The sequence below is a fragment of the Panthera uncia genome (genome assembly GCF_023721935.1).
Source record: "Panthera uncia isolate 11264 chromosome A1 unlocalized genomic scaffold, Puncia_PCG_1.0 HiC_scaffold_17, whole genome shotgun sequence".
NCBI lineage: Eukaryota > Metazoa > Chordata > Mammalia > Carnivora > Felidae > Panthera > Panthera uncia.
This window is the reverse complement of record NW_026057577.1, coordinates 17,235,478-17,247,239: the sequence shown is the minus strand read 5'-3', so window position 1 is coordinate 17,247,239 and position 11,762 is coordinate 17,235,478. Positions and strand designations below refer to the sequence as shown.

The 11,762-nt window shown below is 39.8% G+C and overlaps 1 non-coding gene across 1 annotated transcript; it reads right to left on the bottom strand.

The window, feature by feature from the left end:
* Positions 1–8,780: 8,780 nt before the first annotated feature.
* On the bottom strand, positions 8,781–8,854 carry TRNAK-CUU (transfer RNA lysine (anticodon CUU)). The gene has a single exon. It is a non-coding gene; the product is annotated as a tRNA-Lys (tRNA).
* Between the last annotated feature and the right edge of the window lie 2,908 nt (positions 8,855–11,762).

Below are 11,762 nucleotides of genomic sequence, written 5' to 3'. Positions count from 1 at the left end.
AGTGTAGTGAAATAAATTAGTATAATGATTTATGTTTACTGTTTTAGTCAATTCTGATAGAGATTATAGAGACAAAATGACAAACTGCCTTAGTGGTAAACTTAAATCATGTCAGCCAATCTTTAGTTTTTCCTTACCCTAATTGCTCCTCCTGTTCATTTATCTTCCCAGACAATCTTTGGAAGAAATACTAGTTCAATCAGTGCATGTGCAAACCACCCGAGATAAAAAAGTTTAGTCTAATTTGTCTCACTACATTGTAATGCCTCCAGTAAACAAATCTTGGTTTGAAGGAGACTGAAGAAATCTGAATAATTATGGTGCAAAATGCTTTCCCTTTGCATCTCTAAAGATACCATTTATACCCAGGTTGTTTGTCTCTCCACTCCTCACTCTATACTTCATTTTCTTGGTGTCTTTGAAAACAGTGCTGATACCCAAATTGGAGCTGAGAACTGCTTGCGATATTTTTATTCACACTGTTCAAGACCCATTCAGTACAAAAGTAAAAGGTATGGACTTTTTAAAGGAAAATGTCCCTCTGTAGTCTATCTACACAGCAAAACAATGTGTTGAGAATTGAAGTTTATAGGGACAATAAAGAGATTCATGTTTAAAATGGAGATAAAACTCTAGCTCCATGAAGACTGCTTGAAAGCACGTAGCCTTTCACATGATGAGAACAGGGTTAAGAGTGTGCTCTTTGCGTCACACGCAAAATGTGACTTTAGAATGGTCATACCAAGTGCCAAAAACTGGACTAGTTTCCGGCTACATTACTTTTCACTCAGGGGGACTAGGGAATTCAGGGAAACTGGTTTGTAGCCAGTTTCTTTGGGTCTTTATTGAAGAGTTTTTATTGAACAGAATGTCATCACCATGTTGGAAAATGTATTAAACCAGGGTTGTTATGATTAAGGGCTTTTAATTTTTTTTTCCCCCAACACAGAACAAACCCTACTTCTCTGACTTCTCCCTGGATCCACCAGAGAGAAGGCTCTAAATGTGAGCTGTTCAGGGAAGCCAATGTCAAGCTAGGTGCCCTTGTCAACAAGAGTGGGGTTGACGTGACCACACTGCAGCAGCCCCCTGTCACTCTTGCGTGCATAGGGAGAAAGACCACTAAGGCCCTTGGTGGCCTGTCGAAGTCACAGTGTGCACTTGATGCCCATCACAGAAGTGTCTGATGTGACTCCCTAGGAGGTTCAGAGGAGGCTTCCTTGTCGTGCCATGGCTCGACAGCATACCTCAAACCCACAATGTGGGTTTTCATGTTGTCATGAAGTGTTAGACCTAAGGGGTCTTAGAAACCATCTCTAAAGAGACAGATATGGACATAATGGAGACACTGTGGTCTAGAAAGGGTAAAGGACTTTCTTAAGAGCATCTGGGAAAGAAGGTAGAGAGCTGGGATGGGGACTTGGATCCTACCACACCCAGAAGACTGCCTATACTCTACAGACCCACCCTTACTAGAGAATAAAAATAAAGCAAACCAAAGAAACACATACACGAGAGAAGGCTTGAGATGTTAAAGCAAGCTTGACTCTTTCCTGGTCAGAAGAGTTACTTCTCTGCTAACGTACTTGGACTAGGGCACCTAACGCTTGCTTTGAGTCTTCTCTTTTAAAGAGTAACAGAGTGATTAATTAACCACTGTGTACAAATCACTGTGCTCGGAGCTTTTGTAGAGAGCACAGAAGACCACCGCATGACCACAGGAAGCTCACGTGCCGGCGGATGAGAAGCGAGGGCAAATGATCTCAGAGGATCAAAGTCATGTGCATCAAGGGGGTAGCCACAGGTTATTTGTAGCTAAAGAAATATCGTGAGAGAACAGATTACATGGAGATAAAATTTCTCTTCGTTAGTGGATCTTGACTGTGAAGGGGAAAAAAAATGAATGGTGTCTCTACAGGTGAATAACACAGCTAAGTTGAGGTGTTGCCATTCAAGTGACAGTCGAGTCATATAAATGCCCGTCTTCCTCTTTCAAAGTCAAAAGAGAAAATAATGTGCAATGTGTACGGATAAGAAACAAACGGACCCATAGTTTTTGTGTACTTTACAATTTAAGTGACCAACAATACACATGTCATAGCATTCTAGTTCTCTGCTGTGGGACTTGGTTACAGGGAGACGCACGTTCCTGCCGAGCTAACATTGATCAAATGCTACTGTGTGCCAGGCATTGTCACAGGCACTTTGATGTATTTTATCTCAAGCCCTCATCGCAGCCGTCCTATAAATAATGGCTACTATCTCCATTTTACAGATGAGAAAATTGGATTTTAGAGAGGTTAAGTAATGTGCCTAAGATCACATAGCTAACAAATAGCACAGCCAGAATTTTAACCAGATCTGAAGACTCCCAGTCTCTACGCTCTTCTCCTTTATCCCATTGCTAAAGCGTGCTGCTTTGGAGAATAGAGAAGGAAATGAATCATTTCCACCCGGAGAAACCAGAAGAAAACAGGGATGGGGAATGGTGTGGGCCTCAGAGGCACACACAGTATGACTGACCATGCTCCTGTCTTTTTCTTTCTCTGACAAGACCCCGTGTGCTAGCCGAGAACCATGTGAGCACAGGTGGATTTGAACTCTTTTCTTCTGCCTCCTCCAGTGGGAGGGAAGCGTGAGGGGGTAGATTTGAGCCAGATTCCACATGCGTGTGCAAGCTGATGACTTTGGCGGTGAGCATACTATGCAGCTGTGCTGGGTTAGAGGGAGAAAAAGAGAAGGCGAGTCTGGAGCCTTTATGTACATAATGCATGTTCCTGACGCCCATGTTTGGAGGGCAATTTATGCTAGTTTGCCATTTTAGTAACCAAGCGTTTCTATTACAGTAAAGCAATATATCACAGGGAACCTTGGCTTTCACGACAAACCCTATCAACACCAACAAAAAGAACAAAACAACAAGATCACAAACGAGAAAAGGTTCTCAGAGCAAATTAGTTGGTATCAGACAATGGTCACAAAATATTCCGGTGAACTCTCTCTCTTTAGATAGGAAATATTTTTTTTTTGTAATTAAGAAATTAAAGAGAAAGATAAGAGGATCTTCACTTCTGTATGAGTGAGGACATAATTCATGCCGAGCCTTTGAATTCTTATCACTTTTCCCATGATACTCATTTATCATGGTCATCTAACTGCTTATCAGGCCTGCAAGAGGTAAGACATCAAACAGTGCAAGCAATCTCGAGCCCTTGAAGAAACCATGATATTGGGCATGACCCTTCAAAAGGCGTCCTCATCAAACAGAAGCTGTGTCAACTCTCTCGCCTGGCAAGAGGTTATAACGCTAAAGATAAAAGACTTGATGTTACCAGGAAAACAGGAGAAGCTACATTAAAAAAAAGACCGAGATAAATTTCCTCTTTTTTTTTTTTTTTTTTTCCTGAGCTCTTTTCCATGATTGTTCTCTGCAATTCACTTTATACAGAATTGCTTGGCAACAGCTTTCTGAAGGAAAAAGCTTCGGGGAAAAATGTGTTGTTAAAAACTTAAAGAATTATTTATTTGTGTCATTTTATCTGGGATCTCCCAGCCTATCTGCCCGGCTGCGACGCAAAAATTCAAAGACACCAGAATGAGAAGGGACCGGGGAATTGGTTGAGAGAAAAGGGTTGGATGAAGAGCTCAACATGGCGTCACTGGATACATCATGATAAAATGTCACAGCCTCAAAAGAGTCCTGATAGCAACGCATTCCACAGAAGGGAGCACCTACGTAAGGCTATCTACGTACGATCCAGGTGGATGGTGCGTAGACAGTAATTGAGCAGCTACATCTGAGCTGTCGCAACCACAGCAATGTTCGAAAGCATCCGTCAGGAAGTGCAACAGGTCTATCCCTAGCTTTGGCTCCAAGCAGAGATTATGAAATCTTCACTCCTTCCACTGGCCTATGGAGGAACTCTCTCATCCTGTAGTGAGAGAGGGTGGGCGCAGCCTCACCGATGGGAATGCTGGAGATTGGCATTCGCAGAGCACAGTGGAAGGAAGCCTAGCCTTCTGTGGGGAGCCCCTGTAGCAGCTGAGGCTATGTCTTCACTAAGCACATAAGCAAGATGAATGGTATGAAACAAGACGTAGGAAGATAAAACCTTTTACACAAAGGAGGGTCTGGATGGAATGTGAGTGACCCAGAGTCACCCACTGGTCATACTAGGCAAAGGTTCATTTGCAGGCTCTTGAGTGCAGAGGAAGGGGGATCTGACATAAGCATCTCTCTTTCTTAGAGCATGAAGTCCACACCTGAGATCTGTGAGCTCCAGGCTTTCCCCAATGACCTCAGGGGGACCGGAAACATTTAAAATTGTTAGAAAAATTTGTAACATTGTTGTGTAAATGTGCATTTTTTCCCCCTGAGGAAATGATTCTCAGATGTGTCCAGAATCCAAAAAAAAAAAAAAAAAATGCTGAGCATGGCTTTAATACCTACTGTAATATAGGTAAGTGCGTTGCTCTTACGCACAGAGGATGTGTCATAACTCAAAAAGTTATTCTCAACACATTTTTCTATCGTCTTAGTTTTCATAGTTGTGAATTCAAAGACTCTTTTAAGTTTTTCCACATTGCTATATGCAAGAGGGCAGTTGCTGCCTTGTTATGGGCACCAACAGTTTGATTCAGGGTATGTAGAAAACGAGATGAGGTTTAGTTCCAGATGTCTCCAGGGGCCAGGGGCTTATAGAAGGTCAAGCCATAATATGATAAAACACAGTGAAACTCATCCTTTCTCTTGGGAGGCTATGGAGAACGAAGGAGTGTAAATCAGAGGAGCCACAAGTCAGTTCTTGTGAACAATTATTATAACAAAGTGCATGCCCAATACATTGCCAGATTTTCCAGATTTCCAGGAAAATTTAGAGATCTGAATTTTTCACAATTTCTGCTCTATCAAGGATATCCAGAAAAAGTGCTACTAGGATGTATGGATCTTTATTTGATAGAATACTGAGCTATAAATCTTAGTTTTAGCTAACATGTATTACATGCCTTGAAATTTTTCTTTAAGGTTTGTACAACTCAAAATATTTGAATGTAAATGCTAATAGGTAAGAATAAGTAGGCAGTTGGAAGTTCATTCCTCTTTAAAGGTGTAGTTGATCATATTTTCCGCACTATATAGAGGGTCACTAGGAAGAAGCCCAAGAAAAGCAACCCTTCGGGTGTTTGGAGGAGACGTGAACTTGATCTATGTTGTTTCCGAGGACAGATGGAACTTGTGATGTTCCTAATTCTGAAGAGCGGCCGATAGTATTTCAGAAAGGACGTTTTACCATGTATATCTAGAGAAATGAGGTAGCACAGAAGCACACAAATGAAAAAGAGCGTTTATGGAACCCAAGGTCCAGGTGTGTTTTTTTTTTTCCCTCCGGAGACGAGAAGAGCTGGTCACAAGTCAGAGCACTGGCGGTGAGACACAGAGGGCTCGTGATCTGGTGAAAAAGAAAGTGTGAGTTACTTGTTTTGACAAGAGAGGTGCGTCTACTGAACAGGAGGGTTGAGTTTCTCGTTTGTCCTGGACACCTACCAAGCTGAGAGACTCAGATACCAAACTCGACTCAGCCATACCCAGGAGACATTTACTCTCGCAAGCCCGGTAGCTAATGGGCAGTGTTGGAGGAAAGCCCTAAGGGATCACATGAGGTTTGCGTTCTGTTCTTGCAGAAATCCAATGCTTATGAAAAGGGCTGATTTCACGGTCGGCTAACTTGTAATCCCTTCGCTTTAGTTCCAGCCACAAGAGTCAAAGGGTATTTAGTATGTTCGAAAAGGCTTCTCTTTATGGAGGGAAATATGGAATTATTTTAGATGCATTAGACCTCTATGTTTTATCTATGCTTTATATATACATAACATCGAGGTATAGTTGACACACAACGTTACATTACTTTCAGCTGGACAACAGTGATTTGACAACTCCATACATCATGCTGTGCCCCCCACAAGTGTAGCTACCAGCTGTCACCTTACAGTGCCATTACAGTACCATTGACCATATTCCCTATGCTGTACCTTTTATGCCTGTCGTTTATTCATTCTATAACTGGAAGCCTGTAACTCCCACTCTCCTTAGCCCATTTCGCCCATCCCACACACCCCCTCCTCTTTGGCACCCACCAGTTTGGAAACAGACCTGTTTCCACGTTGTTTGTTCGTTTGTTTCGTTTTCAGATTCCACATAGAAGCGAAATCATATCTTATTAGTCTTTTGCTGACTTATTTCACTTAGCACAATGCCCTGTAGGTCCATCCATGGTTTTGCAAATGGCAGGACCTCATTCTTTTTTATGCCTGGATAGTATTCCACCGTATCTATACCACATCTTCTTTACCCATTCGTCTACGGTATTTCTATTTTTAATTTTTTGAAGAACCTCTGTGCTGTTTTCCATAGCGGCTGCACATGCCCACCAAAAGTACATCAGAACTCCTTTTCCTCCACATCCTTGATTAGGTCTTTGGACTTAAGGACACTCACAGGTGCCCACTGTGGGGGCCATGCCTAAGAAGAGAAGGACACTCTTTAAGATTGCTGTGGACTACTGTAGTAACCAAATGCATTTGTTCCAAAAGCTCTTAAAAGCTCAGCATCCATTTTAACTGCTTTGTAAGAAAAACTGAGCTGGAAAAGAGACAACCACATTAGTTCATTCTCTATATAACTTCTCTGTTGTCCCCTCAAACCCCACCGTTGGTTAAAGTTTTCACACATTTCTTGCTGCCCTATCAAAATGGGATATCCAGACAAAATCTTTCTAATGGTAAATTTCATATCTTATTTTATCCCCAGTGGCTGTTTGCCTAAAATTTGTTCCTTCTTAGGAGTCTCAAGTTAGTAGAAAAAGCAAGATCATTTATTTTGTGCCCCTCGAACAGGGAAGTGGTATGGAATGTTGATTTCTGATCAATCTCAAATTAAGAGAGAGTTTCTTCATCTTGTGTTGTTGTTGAAGGGAACCATTCTTTAGAAAATAAGATTTTTGGATCTCTGAATGTAGTGCATTCCCAAATTAACACAGAACACTTCTGTGAACTCTGAAACGCAAAGACCATTATTCATGATATAGAAATTGGTTAATTCGAAGAAAATTTTAAAGGAAAACAATCTATTTGTGGAAAGAAAAAGTAAACCATTAAAAAGTTTCTATAATTATCAGTCTTAAGCTTTCTACAAAATTGGAAAACGAGCCTGATTTTTGGAGGGCTTTTTGTGTGGGTGTATGTATGATATTCTGGAAAGAAGACCTGCCATGTGAGAGGAAAGTCTAAAGGAAGAGTCTTAGGCATATCGCAGAAGGGTTAAAAGCATAGAAATCAGAAATCAGACTCATTCTAATCCCACCACCTCTGCCACATATTATCCCCTCTGTAAAAGGGGAAAAAATTATAGTATCCACCTCATAGGGTTTTTGTGTTTTTGTTTGTTTGTTTGTTTCTTTTGAGACTTAAATAAGATAATACCTTCAAAATACTTAGAACACTGCCGGGCACATGGTAAGAATTCCTTTTGCTTTTTCCTTTTTTAAAAAACATTTACCATTCCCACAAGTGTGTAGTGATATCTTTTTGTGGTTCTAAATTTGCATTTTCCTGGTTAATCATGTTGAGTGACTTTTCATGACCTTAAAAGCTATCTGTGTGTTTTCTTTGGTGAACTGACTGTTCAAATGTTTCGTCCATTTTTTGCTCCAATAGGTGTATTAAATCTTCTCTCTTCACCATGTCCTAAGGAAAGGATGGTCATCCTGCACTGGCAGGGCAGGTCACAAGAGAAATGGTAAATACAAAATGTTCATAAAGAGTAACTCAGAGTTGCCTCATAGCCAGTCACTAATAACAATGATGTACAGGAATAGAGAGAGGTTGGTAAATCGCATCTTTGTACTCTTAGGATTTGCTGTTGACTTGTCGCTGGAGGAGTTTCTAGTAGAATTTGGTTATGGGCTGGTATCTGAGCACAAAGATAACATCCAATTTGGGGGGGGGGGTGCGGCTAACATGAGAGAAGTGACCTCCAGCCTTTCAGACAAGGAGACACCTGCTTTGACCTCCAGTAATGTCAGATCTTGCTCACTCTGGTGGCCTTTTTGATGTATCTCCGTTGGCTAGGTTACAGACCCCAGTTATTCAATCAAACACTAATGTATGTGTTGTTTTGAAGGTATTCTGTAAATGTGATTAAAGTCCATAATCAGTTGACTGTAAGAGAGAGTGTCCTAGTTAATTTGGGTGTGCTTGATTCAATCCATTGAAAGATCTCAAAAACAGAGTTGAGCCTTTCCTGAAGGAGAAGAAACTTCCCCTGTGGCCAGCCTGTGACAGAGAGTTACCTGTCCTGATGATGTGCCCTGTGGGTTTTCGCCTTGCCTAGTTAGCCTTGACAATTGCATAAATCAACTTCTTGGAATAAATTTCTCTTTTTTTAAGAAAAAAATTATTTATTTATTTTGAGAGAGAGAGAGAAAGAGAGAGATAGAGAATGAGCAAGGGAGGGGCAGAGAGAGAAGGAGAGAGAGAATCCCAAGCAGGTTTCACACTGTCAAGGCAGAGCTTGATGTGCAGCTCGAACTCAGGAACCGTGAAATCATGACCTGAGCAGAAATCAAGAGTCAGATGCTCAACCAGCTGAGACACGCAGGTACCCATCTCTCTTTCTTCATATATTGGTAGAGCATGTGTATTTTATTATATAATATTATATTTTATTTTATTTTATTATTATAAAATATTATATTATTATTATTATTCTAAAGTAGGCTCCACACCTAGCATGGGGCTCAAACTCCACGGCCTTGAGATCAAGAGTCACATGCTCTACCAACTGAGCCAGCCAGGTGCCCCATAAGTCTCTTAATATAATCCCATACTGGTTCTGCTTTTCTGGTTGAACTTTGATACAGTCCTCCACTGACTAGCTTCGTCTTGGCCCACGTAGCCTTGACCTCGTTTTTCATAAAGCTGTTTTAGCCCACACAACTTTTAAAAACCAAATTCGTTTCAAGTTGTTTCTTGCAAACAAGATGTGACTGCAGCTAAAACAAAAATACTTCCATAAACTGTCTTTTGGTAGTGTCAGTAGCCTATTTGAATTTTTGTGACTAGTGATGTACCTATTTACACCATCTAATTTTTTTGTTTTCTAAACAAAAAATTTGTTTTCTAAACAAAAAAAAAATTTTTACACTTATTTTTTCATTTGCTTCCCCTCCTTCTCTTTTTCTGCATTTCATTGGACTGTTAAAATTTTCAACATTTCTGCTTCTGTTCTCCCTTGCTGGTTTGATACCTATACCATCCATCCACATTTTTTTAGTAGCCACTGTTATTTTATATCCGTGTTTATTTATATTTTTAGTAATAACAAAGAAAGTTATTTTATAACTCTTCCCAAACACGCCCTAAAACTTGCCAGGTTTTAAATACTATCATACGACCACAAACAAAATATTGTTTCTTGCAGAGCTTTAGTTGTGCTATTCTTATATACGCTAAGTTTTATTCTAAGTTTTATAGTAACCTGTTTCTTCTTTTTCTGACCATTTCTTTTTCTTCTTCTTTTTTTGTTTATTTGTTTTTGAGAGAGAGAGAGAGAGAGAGAGTGAGTGGGAGAGGGGCAGAGAGAGAGGGAGACACAGAATTCAAAGCAGGCTGTCAGCTGAGCTGTCAGCACAGAGCCTGATGTGGGGCTCAAACTCATGAACCATGAGATTGTGACCTGAGCTGAAGACTGCCACTTAACCGACCGAGCCACCCAGGTACCCGTTTTCCTGACCATTTCTGTATGTTAGGGCCAAGAGAGTATGAGAACCTAAGGAGTCATCTTGACCTTGAATCTAATTTAACTTTTTATTATAGATTTTCCACATTTGACATGATCTTAATTAAAATTTTCGAGGTGTCTTATACTGTTTAACCCAGAGATACTCTAAAATTTCACAAAACACAACCAAAAGATGAGAAAACTAAATTTTAGGTGTAACTCATTTCATTTCCAAGGGGCATCTTGTCCCTTTTCATGAATTTCTAGAATCTTGTACCATAGAATGAGAAAAGAATCATCAGGCATCCACAATTGCCTTCAAAGTATCTGGAAGCAAAAGGTTAACCTCTAGTGGTGTTAGATAAAAATTTAATATAACTTAGCTATGGAGTAACAGATAATGCAGTACAAGAATGCATTGGATATTCAAAAAAGAATTTCCTTTCCCTTAAACTTTTTTTTTTAGAGATATAAAATGGTTCCTTAATTAAAAGTCAAATATTTAAACTACTACTAATTAAACCAATGTTGTTATTGAGAAACATTGTGGGTCTCGATCCATTGATTCACACAAAGTAATAGCCATTATTACACTGAATTCAAACCTTCTGGGAAAGCAGAACACAGAGCCTGAACTTAAATAAGATTCAGAGTTGTTCTAAAAATGGTGTAAGTCAATATTTAATCAATCAGAACAAATGTGTTTTTGTATAAAAATTTAAACACGCAAAATGAACACCTTGAGACACTTTTGGAATATATAAAAGCAAAGAATTTCCAAATAAACACAGTCTTCGCTTATGAGTAAAGCCCTCCGTTGTTGTGGGCTGCAGAATAGCAGTGCAGTATAGACAAAGCATGATAGGGCCATAGATCACAGTAATAACATTTGCAATAAACAATAACAGAACAAAGCAGACATCTACAAGGATCCCACGAGGAATTTACGTTATCTATAATTTTTCTTTACATTTGAGAAACTATGGCAGGAAAGGCCATTACATTCAATGGCACCAATTAATTTCTGCAACTTTTAATGACATCTTTCTGAGTAAAAACCTCACATAATGCCCTGAGCACATGATTGATAGCAGCTTATGTTTGATTTGTACTGGATTCCTGATTTTTTTTTAGTATTTTTAAAGAGTCCCTCTGCAGCCAATCAAGCAATCAACATGAAATACTCAGATTCTCTCTTGAAAAGTACAAGAAAAAAGAAAAGACAATGTGGCTTCTTTCCTGGGCCAACAGCCCAACGGTGATGTTTAAGTAGTTTTCTGGATGATGGATCACAGAGATTTTTATTCCAAGAGAAAATGATAGTCAAAGAAAACCATGTAATGCTTGTTCCATTCAGGACATCAGAGTATAACATTACTCTTAAATCTGGGTTTGTGATCCAGAACTCCCCTTTGTTGAACTTCCTAAACTTGAGCAAGCAGAATTTCTTTGTATCCTAGAAAACGTCCCGAGTTCGTAATATCAATGGAGGGATGGAAATGGAACCAATAGGACCACACAAGAACTCACATATGTTTTCAGTGGGTATGATCATGGAAAGTGAATCCTTGATGAGCATGTGGGTTTGGATGGAGCCTCTCTTTTCATTAACCATAAAAACTCCAGTCAACATTTGGTTGTGTAGTTTAAAAAATAAGCTTGCAGTCTAAGAGAGTGAGTTTGTCTAGTGGTGTAGTTTGTCTACTGGTAAGCGCAAAGCTCCTACCCTGAAGGTAGGTGCTCCTGAGAAGGGTCTTCTGAATGGAAAAGAGAAAAGCCTAGAAAGAGGCTACCTTGCATGTGTGCAAGTGACACACTACAGAGGAAAAAATGGCCCAATGGAGACCTAATACTGCCCAGAATCATGTATCAGTGATGATCACAAGGAGATATGGAGCATCTGGGAGGGATAGAACATGAATTCATTCCATAAATATTCATCATCTATTTTAGTCTGGACACTGAAATGTTTATTTATTTATTT